This window comes from Plectropomus leopardus, chromosome 22 (assembly GCF_026936395.1).
Source record: "Plectropomus leopardus strain MGB_pleo_1.0 chromosome 22, ASM2693639v1, whole genome shotgun sequence".
Lineage (NCBI taxonomy): Eukaryota > Metazoa > Chordata > Actinopteri > Perciformes > Serranidae > Plectropomus > Plectropomus leopardus.
This window is the reverse complement of record NC_142197.1, coordinates 22,312,988-22,328,369: the sequence shown is the minus strand read 5'-3', so window position 1 is coordinate 22,328,369 and position 15,382 is coordinate 22,312,988. Positions and strand designations below refer to the sequence as shown.

General features: G+C 39.0%; 1 long non-coding RNA gene across 1 annotated transcript in view; it reads left to right on the top strand.

Annotated features, from left to right (window-relative positions):
• LOC148185918 (uncharacterized) overlaps window positions 1-10,350 on the top strand; it is a 28,223-nt gene extending 17,873 nt beyond the window's left edge. Inside the window, exon 3 of the long non-coding RNA XR_015775551.1 lies at window positions 9,584-10,350. This is a non-coding gene — a long non-coding RNA (uncharacterized LOC148185918). The remainder of the gene's footprint in view (window positions 1-9,583) is intronic.
• The last annotated feature ends 5,032 nt before the right edge of the window (window positions 10,351-15,382 follow it).

Genomic DNA, 15,382 nt, shown 5'->3' with positions numbered 1-15,382 from the left:
TCATATATCAGCCAGTAAAACAGAGGTTTATATTACCAACCATATACTGTAATGCAGTCTGTTGGAGAACTGGTTAAGTGAAATGGCTACATAACTAGAAATAATTTGAATGAGGGTACAACATTTTATTAAGAGTGAAAAGAGTATTCTGATTATGTAACACAGTTTCCAAATGGAATTTGCAGTAATAAACGGTTTTATTGTTGGTTCCTATTCACAATCACTTGGTCAAAGAAAGTGGGCCCAAATATCAGATATCTTATGACTGTCAACAAAGTGGTATTATCAGAGTCAAACTGCTGACCTAAAAATCAGCCAAGTTTTGCCATTTCTCTGCCATTGTTGCCCACAACAATTGTTATTTTTTTATGGGATTGCAAAAAAAAAAAAAAAATAAAATCTCAAAATAATATAAATTTCAGCAATATTGGGTTTGTAATATAAGTTCCAAACATTTCTTGTTATAACATGAAATTGTCTTGTTATAAAAAGAGAAGTTTCTTGTTATAATTTAAAAATATCACATGAAAAACATTTTGATATAATACCTTTTTCATGTTATTACCTGATCAGTTTTTATTCTTTTGGCGTGGCCATTCAAGGCTTCCAGACAAATAAGTCCTGTGTGTGCAAAAAAACAGTCTTGCCATGAAACTGTAAAAATGGGCATAAACAAAAGTGTGTTATTGCTGTCCATGAAAGTTGTTGAAAAACACCATTACCTGCAGACATAGAGTGTAAATATAAAATGTAGTCTTTTATAATTTTTCTGCACTCTCTGTTCAAGTCAGATTTAGCACAGACAGGTAAAATAATTTTCTGTGCAACACAGAGCAGAAATATTCATCAAGAATCCTTCACCCCTGGCAAAACTCTTAATGCTTTCATCTCATGTTGTTGTTACAGTACAAGTGCATGTATGTACATGAGCACCGCAGCTACAGTGAAAGATATTCCTCTGAGGTTAATTGAAAAAAAGGCCGACCTGACTTTTGATGTCGAGAACTGAAAATAGGCGTTAATAACTGGTGTAACTGAGTGGCTCTCTCTTTCATGTTGGCATGGCTACGTGTGACAGTCACCAGGGTGCTGACTCTACATCAGCTTTGCAGGCATCATGCACAACATCTGAGGCAGATTTAATTAAAGATGGCTGAACTTTAATCCTAGCTCCTGTGTGGTGTTGATGTAAATTGAAGCAGACATTTAACCAAAGCTGATGTTGAAGCAGCTGCAGAGACGGAACTTTTCACCAAATCATCAAAAGACTCTCTGGCTGATTAGACAGATACTCCTTTACCATTTAAAGAGATCATTTAAATGACATGCCCCATAAAATGAAATTAACTTTAGATATTTATTAGCAATTTAGTAACACAGCTTCTAACAACAGAGTGAGGGCTTAAGCTTTTCACTTAAAGGTGTAAAACAAAGTACAAAAAGTACATCTATAATAAGTTGCGCTACAGCACAAAGTACTACAAATGAAAAAAACCCAAAACACATCTCCAAGCATTTGTATCTTGTGCTTATATAATATAGCATGTGTATATGGATGTTTTTCTCAAATGCTTCCGAGGTAAATGAAGAATCCTAAAAGAGGCGAACATTCTGAAGTCATAGGGGACCAAATTTATCAACAGCAAAACTATATCAGAGCATTTGTATACAAACGCTCACGCAACTCATGCAGAATAATCCAAATCTTTCTTTTTAAGCCTTATATTCAGAACTTCCCAAACACATGCATTTTCACAAAAACATTACAATATAAAACATATTCTCCTACGAGTACCCCTCAGCGGGCCTCAAGATGCATGTGTGAATCTGCTCCGCATGAACAGAATTGAAATGGATGCACGGGCCCAGGAACGCTACTTGATCGTGCGTGAGACTGTTTGTATGGACGTGTTTGTCTGTCTTTTCACTGTTGTGTCTCATCTGCAAAGGTGTCCACATAGATGTGATGTCAAGAAGTCACCACACTTGTTTTCTTTTGAGCATTAATAGCAGGATTTTGTGTTTGTTTTCCCAGCAGTATTATTTCAGGAAATTAGTGTGTCATTGAGATGACAATGACACCAATGACTCATCATCATACCACACTGACTATTGTTGTGCACGTCATTGCTTTTGGCTGGTGTTGCACATGGCATTCTTTCATAACCTGAGGGCAAAAAACTCTTACTGTGTGTGTGTGTGTGTGTGTGTGTGTGTGTGTGTGTGTGTGTGTGTGTGTGTGTGTGTGCGTGTGTGTTTATGGGATAGGGAGAGTGGGGAACGGAGTGAAGAAAGGTAGCAGGGCTTATCCCATCTCCTCTGGCTGTATTGATCGGAAAGTCGAGCACAGCCATGAAGAACTCGGGTGAGATGAGAGGTTGCGATGAAATGATGCTCCGAATTTCAATGGAGAAGAACGGGCTGCTATGATGTGTGGGTGTGCTGGTGGGGAGGTGGTGGCACAGAGATGAGATGAGGAAAAATAACCTGAAAATGAAATCAGATGCAGAGAGGAGCAGTAGAGGGAGGAAATGTCCCCTCTACGAACCTACAGTGTGATCTTTGAGCGCAATCACGCATAGCAAAGAATAATATTTCTGGTCATGTTTACATTATTAATAGCATTAAAACTGTATCGGGACTTAGACTTAGCACTATTTGTCCTGTGACGTCCAAATATTTGATAGACTCCATTTACATAGGACTGTGTTTTTAGGTGACCTGTCTGTATTCCAAAAGTGCTCCAAAGCTGAACTCAGAGTGACTGATTTATCTCTGAGAAAGCAGAGGAGATAAACTAAGGGCATGGGGAAGCAGTTTTGGGAACAGTCTATTAACTGATAATAGGTACTATCAGGGGAAGTCGATGTGGGACCCTATAAGGATTATTCCAGTTTGTCTCCTGCATTTTAATACATAAGGAAACTTTGAACATGAAGGAAAATTCATTGATACATTTAACTGTGGAAGGCAGATGTGATCTGTGTTGTTCAGGACAGATAAACAGCTGGTGGCTGTCCAGAAGGTCGAAATATAAAGCCAACAGGCTACTGTTTTGATATGTGGACAGGCAGCGTCAGTTATTCATGTGGTTGATGAGCCTGTTGTAGTCATATCATACACTGCTGGAAGGCATCAGGTTGAATTGCTGCTGGCTGCAAGGAGCTTGAGGCAGGCTGGAGGGAGGGGTGTTGGATGGGTCCAACAAACCCCAGACTTTCACCTGGGAGCCCAGTGTTCACTTCACATCTGAATGTAGAGCCAAGCCATGATGCTTTTTCCTAAACTGAACCACCTGTTTCTGTTGCATAATCCTAACCATATGTTTCTGTTGCCAAACCTAACCGCATGCTTTTGTTGCCTTAGCCTAACCATGTGCTTCTGTTGACATCCTTCCGCTGGTTGCAGCATCCCGGATTGTAAACAGCAGATGCAGAGGGGATACCTAGAGTGTGATATGTTGACGCGGATGTCCACCGACAAACCACTGATATGTGACGACTTGGGATGGGAAGGTGTTGATATTACACATGGTTAATTTATTGACTGTTAACATAAAAATATAGTGCAGTTGTGTGTATACAGTGAGTTGATAAATCTGTAGCAATAAGGACCACACAGTGCAGTGAGTTTGTGTGTGGCATACTTACGTACTTAGCACAGAAAGACCTCTGCTCCTGTGATGGATGTCCTCTGACATCAGAGGGCAGGTGGAGTCATCAGTCTCATGGCTTACAGCTGAAAATCCTCTGGTGCATATACAGGTATATGCTGGTCCCAAAGTCTCTGTGGAGCCACAAGTCATGTAGGCACCTCCATCAGCTTCTAGTCCCCGAGGACAGTAACATCCACTGGAGCTAGATGGTGCCGGAGGTGTTTGTGACCTTCGACTATCAGTCTTGGGCTGGGCTGTCACAGAGGTATGATTTAACTACTAGCTTCATGGGGAGATTTAGCTGATATAGGTGTTTGGGAAGCTTGTATACTTCTGCATTGAAGCTCCAGCAAACTTTCTAATAACATATGATCTTATTAAAATGCAGGCCACATCTTAGAGGATTTATGAGTTTACACCTGATGCCTCATACCTGCTCAGCAGTCTGTAAAAAGTGAGGCTGTTTGGCTATAAACAGGATGTAACGCAGCCTCTCACTATTTGGGGTCATGGTAGAAAGACAGGAGGTAAACAGAGCACTCAGTTATAGAGACAAAGGACGGGGAGGGGAGAAAGTGGAAGGGTAATAAATCAGTAGGTGACACAATATACATAAAACTTCCCTAAAAGCATCAACTGTTTCCTAGTGATCCCCCCTAAGCTAAAGCTATGGCTTGTGCAGTGCACAATTGTGTGAGAAGGGCGCATTCATTGAAGTTGCTTACGTTTTTGCTGAACAGAGCGAACAAGTTTGCGATTAATAAACGTCAACGTGAACATCTCCACACTTTTGACTGTTAATGATACTCCGGCAAGTGTTTTGTAGCACCTAGAGTACTGGTGTTGTGTCGGAGACTGTTCCCCGACTGTATGCCTATTCCTGTTCTTAAATGAAAATCAAACCTTTTCCTTTGCTAAACCACAGAGGAGTTGCTATGGATTTTAAGGTCCAGACACACCAAATATGATAGAACTGGTGGTGATGAAGGCCGTATGTTGCACAGCATCAGAGCCTGTTCTCATTCTGAAGTTGTAAAATACTGCAGCTTTATCAGTTCTTTTAGCATACGATCCTGACGCCAAAAACCACCTTTTATGTCCACATGATACGCCGCTGATCATCAGCAATCACACAGAACCGCGGCGGCATGATACAATTATGGGCAGCGTCACTTGAGAACTTGGCCAGATGCAACCTGTCACGTCCTCATGATACGCCACAGAATGGCATCAGGTTGAAATGCTGTCAGCAATGACATATTATAAGAGGCACAAGGGTGCCTATATGGCGGGTGGGAGGGAAAGTGGATGGGTCCAACAAACCCTGGACTTTCAGTTGTGATGTTTTTTTTTTTCTACACTGTACCATGTGCCTCCTTCCCCTAATCCTAACCATCTGTTTCACCGTGTGTTTGTTGGCGTCTTGGCATTGGTTGCCATGTGCTTTCGTTGTCTAAATGTAACCTTGTGCAGCGTCATTCCACCATAGCGTAATATGTAGATGCTGTCATGGGATGAGAACATGTTGCCATATTAGCAGTCTGTGGTTGTCTGTTTTGTATTTAAAAAGGGAAACACAGAAGACAGACAGGACAGATTTGAACATTCACAACTTTATAGTAATTAAAAATGGCATGTGTTTTAGTTGGAAATGGATTTCGTCTATCTTTAAAAAACTATCTTGAACAAAGGAATGGTTCTGAGCCTCATGCCTCACAGAGCGGCACAAAAAACGAATCACCGTTTAGTGTACAATGGTTTAACTTGTTTACTTGTTTTGTGATAAATATCTGTGTGCCGAAAAGTGACAATATAAAGAATAGTTTTCACGTTAATATTGCATAATAATAGGTTTGTGATATTAGCAATCAAGGTCAGCCACACAATGAACAAATTGAGTCACAAATCAATCTACTATTTAACATCTAAACACATTATTCTTCATTCCCTCTTCTTCCCTGGCTGTGTTTCAAATGAATGTGACACACTAACTGTGTGTGAGTGCTCTGTGCGTGATTTCCTTCCTGCTTGTTTTTATTCATTTTATGTATAGTGGATTTGTTACAGTCCATTACCCTGACCTTCAGTACCTTCCTGTGATGCTTTATGGTTGGCAGATGGTGCAGCAGCTCAGCTATGACGGATAAGGTCATTGTGTTATATTGTTGTTTTTAACATGTTAAATGTGTAAATATGACCCCTGTCAGCCTGATGGCAGCTCTGCACATTTGTGCTGTGCATTTGTGGAGAAGATATATTTATTCTGAAGACAGGGAGAACATTGTGGAAAACGAAAAGAGTTACTGTTACCATTGTTTCAGGGTCCATAACATGCACCTAATTTACATTTCTGGAAGATAAACTGGTCATGTTTCCTTATATAAAAAAGACAACATTCAGCCTGGTTAGTCTATTTCAAATGTTCCACTCATAAATACCACCTTCTTTAAAAAGTAATTTTTACATAACAATGTAGAACTGCAGTAACATTATAACTTCTAACATGGATAAAATCTACACTGACTGCAAGGCAGCAGCAGAACATATTAAATAAAAGTCCCAATTTAACATCATAAAATAGACCAAATAAATGAATGATTAAAGTGAGAAAGCATTCCTGTGTGCCTGTGATGGTCATTAACTGAAGGTTAAACAGCAAAATGTTTGGCGTTGTTGCTTTAATTTAACAGTGCAAGTGTAGAGAGAAACATAATGTGATCATACTTATGACCTGTCCTTAGATTAGGAATTAAGTTATCCAAGCGTTAGGTAAAATGTAAGGGCAGTGATACTCAACTTCTGTCCTGGGGTCCAAATTTGGCCCCAGATTGGGTACTGGGTGCCCCCCCCAACCATTTCTGTAATTCACATTAAAAATAAATTGATTCACAATGACACACACTTATACATAAGGCGCTAGAGTGCATATAACAGCATCTTTTATTGTTTAAAAAACATAAAAGTGCCAATAGAAGACCCCCCCCCTTCTTAAAACCATAGAAATTCCAGAAAATGTCTACTGAGATTGGCCTCCTGTCAATTAGCAAAAATGGTTCCCAAGAAAAACAAGCTGAGTATTCCTGTGTTAAGGAGTTAACGGACAAGTTGTACTGTTTGTGGCTAAACTAATAATTAAGCTAAACGAAATGTGAGGCAAGAGCATGTCAAATAAAAAGTGAAAAGGAAGAAAGATTTTCCCTGACTGCAATTTCGCAAATTTCATTGACATCCAAAAGAAGACAAATCCAAGTTAATGACTTAGTATCCAAGATCACTTCTTTATGTCACCTTTCTTTCCCTCAGTAGTATCAGAGACATGATTGCATTATCTCATTTAACGTGTGCAAGTTGGGTTTCCACATCATTTATTTCCAGAGATGTGGACACAAGTCCTGTGATTTGGACTTGACAAAATCAGAAAAGACTTTCACTTGGACTTAGCCCTTTATAAATTTTAAAAAATACTTAAGTTTCCCATAGCAACGGAGAAAAAGTGTATGCCACAAATCAATCATTTCTCCCTAGTTTCCTGATCCAATTGAATATCAACGCTATTCATTGGCAGTGAATCAGCACTTTATTCCCCAAATATATTTTATTAAAACCAATCCAACAGCATCAGGTCAGGTTACAGGAGAAAACCACGAGTAACTAATGTTATTTTACAGAGCTAATAAGATCATTTTGTTTGTGTACAAAAACTATGCAGTAATCAACAATAAACAAGATGTGAAAACCTTTAACAAATTTGTTTTGACAAATAATTTAAATTTAATAAAAAAGAGTTCATTGTGACTCCTCTAAGACTTGAGACTCTAAATTTTGGCCTTGGGACTTTTCAGTCTTGATTTGGGCCTAGACTTGGGACTCAAGAGGAAAGACATTAGACAGTTTTGACTGGCAAAACAATGACTCAGTACCGCCTCTGTTTATTTCCCAGTGACTCAAGGTTAAGTAAAGACACCTGTTGCCTCATTTGCCAAATCTTGCAGAATCTGGTTGAGTGAAGGAATCAACCAGTAATCATATCCATAATACACACAAGGTATCATGGAGATCAGACTAACGTGTCGCCCACAACAAATCAACACCCACTGAAAGCACCATGATGAAGCAGCTTTTAGGGAACCAGTGACATGATCCACAATCTTTTAATTCATTATATGTAGGAGAATGAAGTGCTACTACTGCCACTACAAGTACTACACTAACAATAACCATAATTTAACAAGCATACTAAAAGTAAATATTATTTAAATGTATCTACATACAGAATATAAAGGAGGGAGCACACAGATTCTGTATTTGGCATGAATGAATGTCACAGATGTAAAGGGATAGTGGAGATCAGGCTTAATGAGCTTACCAATTAGCACCATGGCTTTAATTGGAGTCAATGGTCTTACTGGTAATGTAGACATATTGGAAATCAATCTGTAGCCTCCAAAGTGGAGGGCATCTGTTCAGTGTGTGCAGTCATTCTGATTGCTGTATGGGTTAACTGATGCAGATGACGGTAAAAACCTTGAAAACATATTTCCACCTGGCTGGGAGCAGACTGGCTGATTTACTGCCTTAAACATGAGGACAGGAGTCGTTACATTTACTATTTAAAGCCTCACAATGAATAGATTTCCATTTTAGTTATAGTTCTGCATGTAATCTGCAAATAAATCCTACAGGTATTCAAGATATCTTCATACAACGGTAAAACGTCTTTCTGCAACTTCTTTGACCTTTCTGTGACTATTTTTTCATTGTTTTTATTCAAAAGTGAATTGTGTGTGTGCGTGTTTGTGTGTGTGTATTGGCAAAATGTGCCCCTAGTTTCACTTCCTGTACCGGGAACCACCACAGAACCAGTTTTGTCTGTCTGTGTGCAGATTTTTTGGCAGCCTGTGAATGCTGCAGTGCAAAGTGCAGTCATGAGACTTAACCCTACCCCACCAAACACACACACTCACACACACACACACACACACACACACACACACCCTATTGTCATTTTTAGATAACGCTGAGAATAAACGACTATTTTGATCAAAGATTCTCACTTTAAAGCATGCTTTGCCATATATCCTTGGATGATCTTCTTGGCTATCTGTAGGGTGGTGCACCTGTGCTGGAGTGTCTGTGACATGATAAAACACATTGGAGTAAGTTTCCTTGGGATGGATAGAAACACTTTTTGACCCCTATTTCAGTCACTTACACCATTACTTTTTTGTTGTTCTTCACATAGGACTAACTACTCGTTCTCGTTTGTGTTGTGCATTTGCAGTCATTGGCCACAAGCCCTACAGGTTAAAAAAAAAAAACGAACTACACATCTTAGGCCACAGTTAGCCACAAATGATCATTTACACTTTTTATTTTACAGATATTGCCTTTAGTATGACATTGATACTACTGCTAAGTTAAAAATCTTTCTGCAACTTATTTACTTTCTTGTGACTATGCTTCTTATTTTCTTTGTAATCAGGTGTTTCAAAAGGAAAATCAGTAAGAGGTCATTCATATGTTTGTATTACCAGAGTGGAATGTGTTCCTGGTGGTACCTGTTATTGCGGGAACTACACAGAACTGGTTTGGGGTATTTTTGTCAACGAAAGACTGTTGCAACTGTGCAAGATGGAGTCATGAGACTTTACAGGTGTGTTGCTGATATCAAATGAAAGCAGAGTTTGAAGATGGATGTGGTAGGAGAAAGGGGCTCTGAAATATGGGGTTAGGACATAGGGAAGAGACTATGTATGGTCCCTACATTTATGCCCCTTGCTGTTCACTGTATCGCAGCACTGCAAGATGGTCTCTAGTTATATTTTTATTTCATAACAGGGTTAGAAAAACAACTTTTACCATGTCCCTTTGAAAAAACAAGCTGTTTTATAACCTGATTTTCTTTTTTCTTTCTTTTTTTTATTGCAGGGCAACTCACCTTTCAAGGATCTCAGAGAATCCTCTCCCAAGGCCTCCACTATGAGGGATTTGGGGAAGCAAAACTGCCACCTGGTGTCCAGCTGAATACTTGCACCTCACTGCTGCAAGTTCTGCTCTTCCCTCTCGACCTGAGAGGAGCTTTTTTCTCCCGCATGTACCCAACACTCAGCCTTTCCTGAAAGCCACCATGGTCTGCTGTTCTGAATTAAGTGCTTGTACAAACCAGGTCAGGCACTTTCATATCCATATATCTCCATCATCATATGTCAGCTGTTGGGTGTGCAGCCTTCAAAGCACTGTTCCCAGCTGTGAGGCTGATTTCATTGATATCAGCATCAGTTGTGGCTTAATTACAGTTTTTATCAAAAGGGCAAAATGACATTTTGGCAAACTGAGCCAAAGGGGATTTTATCCTCCACACGACTGCGTCACTGCTATAATACGTAAGATGGATCTTTAAGTTTTTGCATCCCTTGATAATGACATAAACTGCAGGAGACATGCACTCCTTCCACTGAGCATTGCCAGCTCCATTCATCACACTGCCCTCTGCTCCTTTTATAATCTCCAAGTTATTATTTTTAACCTTAAGGATGCCTGTAGGCCCAGGAGGAGCCAAGGTTTTACTGTTTATATTAAGATATTACCTTGGGGAAAACAGTCCAAGGTCTGTCTTTATGAGACTCACGCTACTGTGCTTAATATCACACAGGCTGCTCTCATAAATGTCTTAAAACTTTTAATATTAGATGACACTTTTGATTTATCAAAGCATAATCTCACCAAAGAATCCATAGTGATTACACACAGTACTAAACTGAACAGAGACAAATTACATAAAGATGTTATAACAAGACTGTAAGGCCCTGTAGGGACATAGTAACCCATAAGAATAAGATTTTAAAAAATCCTGAGGTAACTAAAGTGATCACTTTACACAATACAACACATAAAGTATGGCAGTTGGAATTGATTATATGCAAATCCTCCCATGTCTGCAATTGCCCTTTTTCATAGTTAATCATAGTTAACATAGTTAATCATTTTTTCAATTTAGATTTTGATCCAAAAGCATCATACAGCTTAGGGAGGTTTCTCTGAAGAGTTAAGCCAATGCAGAGATGCGTCAAACCTGCATTCTTTCTATTGGCCAACAGGGGGCAACTCCACTGATATACATTTATGCAAATTACACTACTTTCACTGGATTTTTGTTGTAAGTGTTTATGACCTAAATCACTAGTTTCAGGTCTTCTTCAATACAATATGATATTTGGAAAAAGGGGCTAAACCAAGGCGCTCTTCTTATGATAGAAAGCTTTATTCTCAAGGCTAGTTCATGGTGGGATAGATTAAATTAAGCCAACATGTTTTGGCCCCCACAAGGCATGACAAGAGTTAGCTAATAAAATTGTCTGTGTGCTATGTACAGAGAGTTTTCATGTGGCTAGCCTAGCTTAGCATCAAAACATGAGGCAGAAAAAAAGCAGCAACAGGAAGCTTGGCTTTGTCAAAAAAAAAAAGAAAAAAAAAGCCCACTAACACATGCTATTTGATTTTAGTCATTGACATGTTGGATATTAGTAATATGATCAAATTTGTGTGAATTTATTTTGAAACCTTTAAAAGTCTTAATCCTCCAAATTGCACTGTGTCAGTGAAGATAGCAAATTGCGGCCCAGTCCTTTAACAGTGGACTCCTAGTTTGCGCCATATTACTTTCTGAAAGATACTATAGTGAGCTTAATATAGACGGAATCACACAGTCTACAAACTTGTCCACAATACAAGGCCCCAAATGTTGAAGTTATTACCACCTAGGCATTGGATGCATTTCAAAACCCATTTTTCATTGTAAAACTGAAAACACAAGGAGGGCACAAGCTAGATTACTAAAAGATGATAAACTGCACAATGTGAATCCTTACAGATAAATAGTATGGATGGAAAATAAACCTGTTTATATCTGAGAGATGTTCTATATCAATTCCCCCCTAAGTTTGAGTTGCAATGATATCCCTTCATATTCTCATCCGCAGTGTGATGTGATTTGATTCCACCACCGATACAAGAAGAAAACAATTTGGTGGAAATTGGCGTGGTGCCGGCAGCTTGTTAGGGTTCATGTGTGATGAATGGGTGATGAATAGGAGAGTTGGGAGGCTGCAGGAGGCTGAGCTCAGTGGATCCAGACTCACACTGCAGTGAAATGGATCATCAGCCTGGGGTCCTATTCCTCAACACATTTACTCAACAGGGTCTCCAAGCTGAATCCCAAATACCAGCAGCTGTTGCGGTGTGGTGTGGTTTCACTCACCCGGGTGGTTTTATATTATGTAGGTCTCCTATTCATTTATACTGCAGATGTGTTTTTTCTAAGAAATATTAAGTCATGGAGTGACAATACATCTCAGTCTGTCAAGGTACCTCGTAAGCCATGCTAACAGCAGACTTTCCATTACTTGTCAAGACTAAAATCTCTATAACTAACAGATGGGCTGCAATGGAATATTGTTCAGGCATTCGTGGTCACCAGAGGATGAATCCTACTTGTATTTGGTCATCCATTGACTTTTCATCTACTGCCAGCATCAGGTCAAAACTTCCATTGTGTCCAGTACTTTTTTTGGCTAAATACCTGCCAAGCTAATGACAGTTTCTATTCACCTCAGCTGGATTTTGAGTTTGGCGCACCATTAAACATACCAGCCCAAAATAACATGTTAGCGTTGTCATTGTTAGCATAACATACTAATGTAAGCATTTAGCTCAAAGTCCTGCTGTGCCAAAGTACATGCCAACAGGGCAACATGCTCTCAGCCCTAACTTGTCAAAAACGGCAACTTGGTCAGTGGCCCTATGCTTCAAACTATGACACTTTAGGTACATTTCAAGCATCAGTGTTGGACGTTTGAGTTTCCATGTCAGTTTCCACTCATTACATATATATTATAGCGTGTTTTACAAATTCCTTGCTCACAGGAAAAGTAACTTTCAAAACTATTTTAGATTTCGGCAACAAAACTACATGGTTAGGTTTAGAGAAAAGATCATGATTTGGGTTAAAATAATCCCTGATAACTTGTGTATATAACTTCACTCGAATGTTACTTAATGTATCATGATGTGACTATGCAGGTAAAAACACTCAATATTTACTTTTGGTTTCACACGGGACATGAACAGCAGCCCGGTGGGTCAATGTCATGTGTTTGTTTGACCCACCTTGATCTCCTCAATCTTACACGGACTGTCTTGCTCTTTATACCACATTAGTTACTCTGAGAGTCTAATATGGCTATGTATGAGCTTACAATGGAGTTAGATGAAGCCCTGTGCATATCATAGAGATGCTAAAGGCACTGAGGGCCGTAACCGATCATCGGACAACACAGAAATGACTTAGTACCTTGTTGCCTTTCAGCTAAGTTGCTAAAATGTCTAAAATGTGAATACATTTTTTCTACCTCCTCTAAAGAAGTATTTCAGCAATATAAAGACGGTCCTCATATAAAACTAGGCCATCTCTGTAGTAGAAAAACACAAATACTTTTGAAACTGGTGCTACATTACCAAAGAAAACAGAGAGGATGTTTACGTACAAGAGGTAGAAAACCTACAACTACCAGAATGCAGTGCACCGTACCAGACTAATAAACGCTCCTGCTGGTGGGTGATGTAATGTGAAAAGGTCCGTGTGAAACTGGCCGAATCTGGTATTACAGAGAAATGTTTAGTTAAAATATATTTCTGAAAACATTTGAGGTGATAAATAGGCAAGGCAAAGGCAAAGGTTTTTAATTGATCTACACCTCCCAGTTTTACCATTTGATCTCCCTTTTCTCAGCATTTGTTTTCACTGTGCAGGAGGCAGTGTTGTGCCCACTTCCTGATCACAGTTTCTCGCTATTACAGCTAAATGTGGCATTAAATATGTTTCTGAAAAAATACATATCTACATCTGTATATCTATAGTCTTTGTGTCTGCAGTGGAGGCATGGGTACAGAGCAAATTGCCGGGGAAAATATGAAAATGCAAAAGGCTGTAGTTGAAAGAACAGAGTGACATGAAATACTTCATCCAGTACATTTTTTTGATTCAAAACTGGTTGAAAATATCCGTTTAAAGCTTGATTCAAGGTGGATTTAGTGCCATTAGTGTGTGCAGGAAAAACACTAAAATTAACACCATATTTTCTGTGCATACAGAGCAGAAATATTCATCCACAATCCTTCACCTCTGGCAAAACTGTTAATGCTTTCATCTCATGTTGTTGCTACAGCAGAAGTGCATGTATGTACATGAGCACCGCAGCTACAGTGAAAGATATTCCTCTGAGGTTAATTGAAAAAAAGGTCGACCTGACTATTGATGTCGAGAACTGAAAATAGGCGTTAATAACTGGTGTAACTGAGTGGCTCTCTCTTTCATGTTGGCATGGCTCTACATGTGACAGTCACCAGGGTGCTGACTCTACATCAGTTTTGCAGGTATGCTACACAAGATCTGAGGCAGATTTTATTGAACATGGCTGAACTTTAATCCTAGCTCCTGTGTGGTGTTGATGTAAATTGAAATAGACGTTTAACCGCAGATGATGTTGAAGCAGCTGCAGAGACGGAACTTTTCACCAAATCATCAAAAGACTCTCTTAAACAGATTAGAAGCTACTCCCTTAGCATTAAAATGTTTAATTTAAATGAAGTGCCCTACAAAATAAAAAATGAAGTTCTGATATTTATTTCAGGTTCAGGTCGTTTTTGCTGAGTGACAGCAGCAATTTCAGCAGCCTGTGAGGCACAAAAGATTATCCTCTCAGATAAGCTCCATGCAACATGAGGGTTTGACCTTTATAGCCAAAAGCACATTGGACCCCAAACTTTTGCAAACATAAATCAAACCAATGTGCACAGTACAAATAAAAAGTGGTCACTTCAATACTTTAAATATGGTTTAGGTTGAATATTAAAACCAGCTCTGTAATGCAGCTAAAAAAATCATCATAGAGCTCATTGGGTTTACTGATGTAAGATCCATTGTTACACATTTGTGTAATGTTTATTACCTGAGCGTTTAAATGTCTACTCAGTTGGGATCTTGCAGAAAGACAGCTTAAAAAAAGAGTGGTAAAGACCTTGTGACCCATTGGACAGGATAGTGAAAGTGGTAAGACATGATTTTTGTTTAGTTTATTTTTACTAATACTTTCTTTGGAACTAAAACACATTAATAAATGCTTGGTCACAATGTGATAGAAGGGTCTGAAACACGTGACAAAAGTGATGCCAGTGTAACAGGGTTGTAGATTGTTTAAGTTTGTCAAAATTTAGTGTTCACTTAATGCTCCTGTAATTTTACAAACAACTTATCTTATTTATTTTTTATTATTTTCTTTCTTGTATTTCATTTCTGGGACATAGTTTTATACCCTGGTGGTATCTAGGCAAGGCCTCATGTAACTAACACTCCCCAATATAATATATCAAGTCAGTTCCACCACAAATGACCAACCACATTTCGCCAAACTCAAAGGTCGTGTGATAGTATAAGTGCAAATCGGCATCTTTGTGATTTGGGGTCGTATTTAGGTTTTTTTGCTTTTTCTTCCTGCCTCTGTCCCAGTGGAGAATTTACAGAATCTGCATTGGAAATTATAAATCAAGTGGGTGCAGCAGGGTCTCGCAGAACAGCATGGAAACATGTTGCATGAAAAGCAAGCTCGAACCAATCCAAAGAGTGAATTGTCTTAATGATAATACGATGGGTATTACGTAACCATGTGTGGC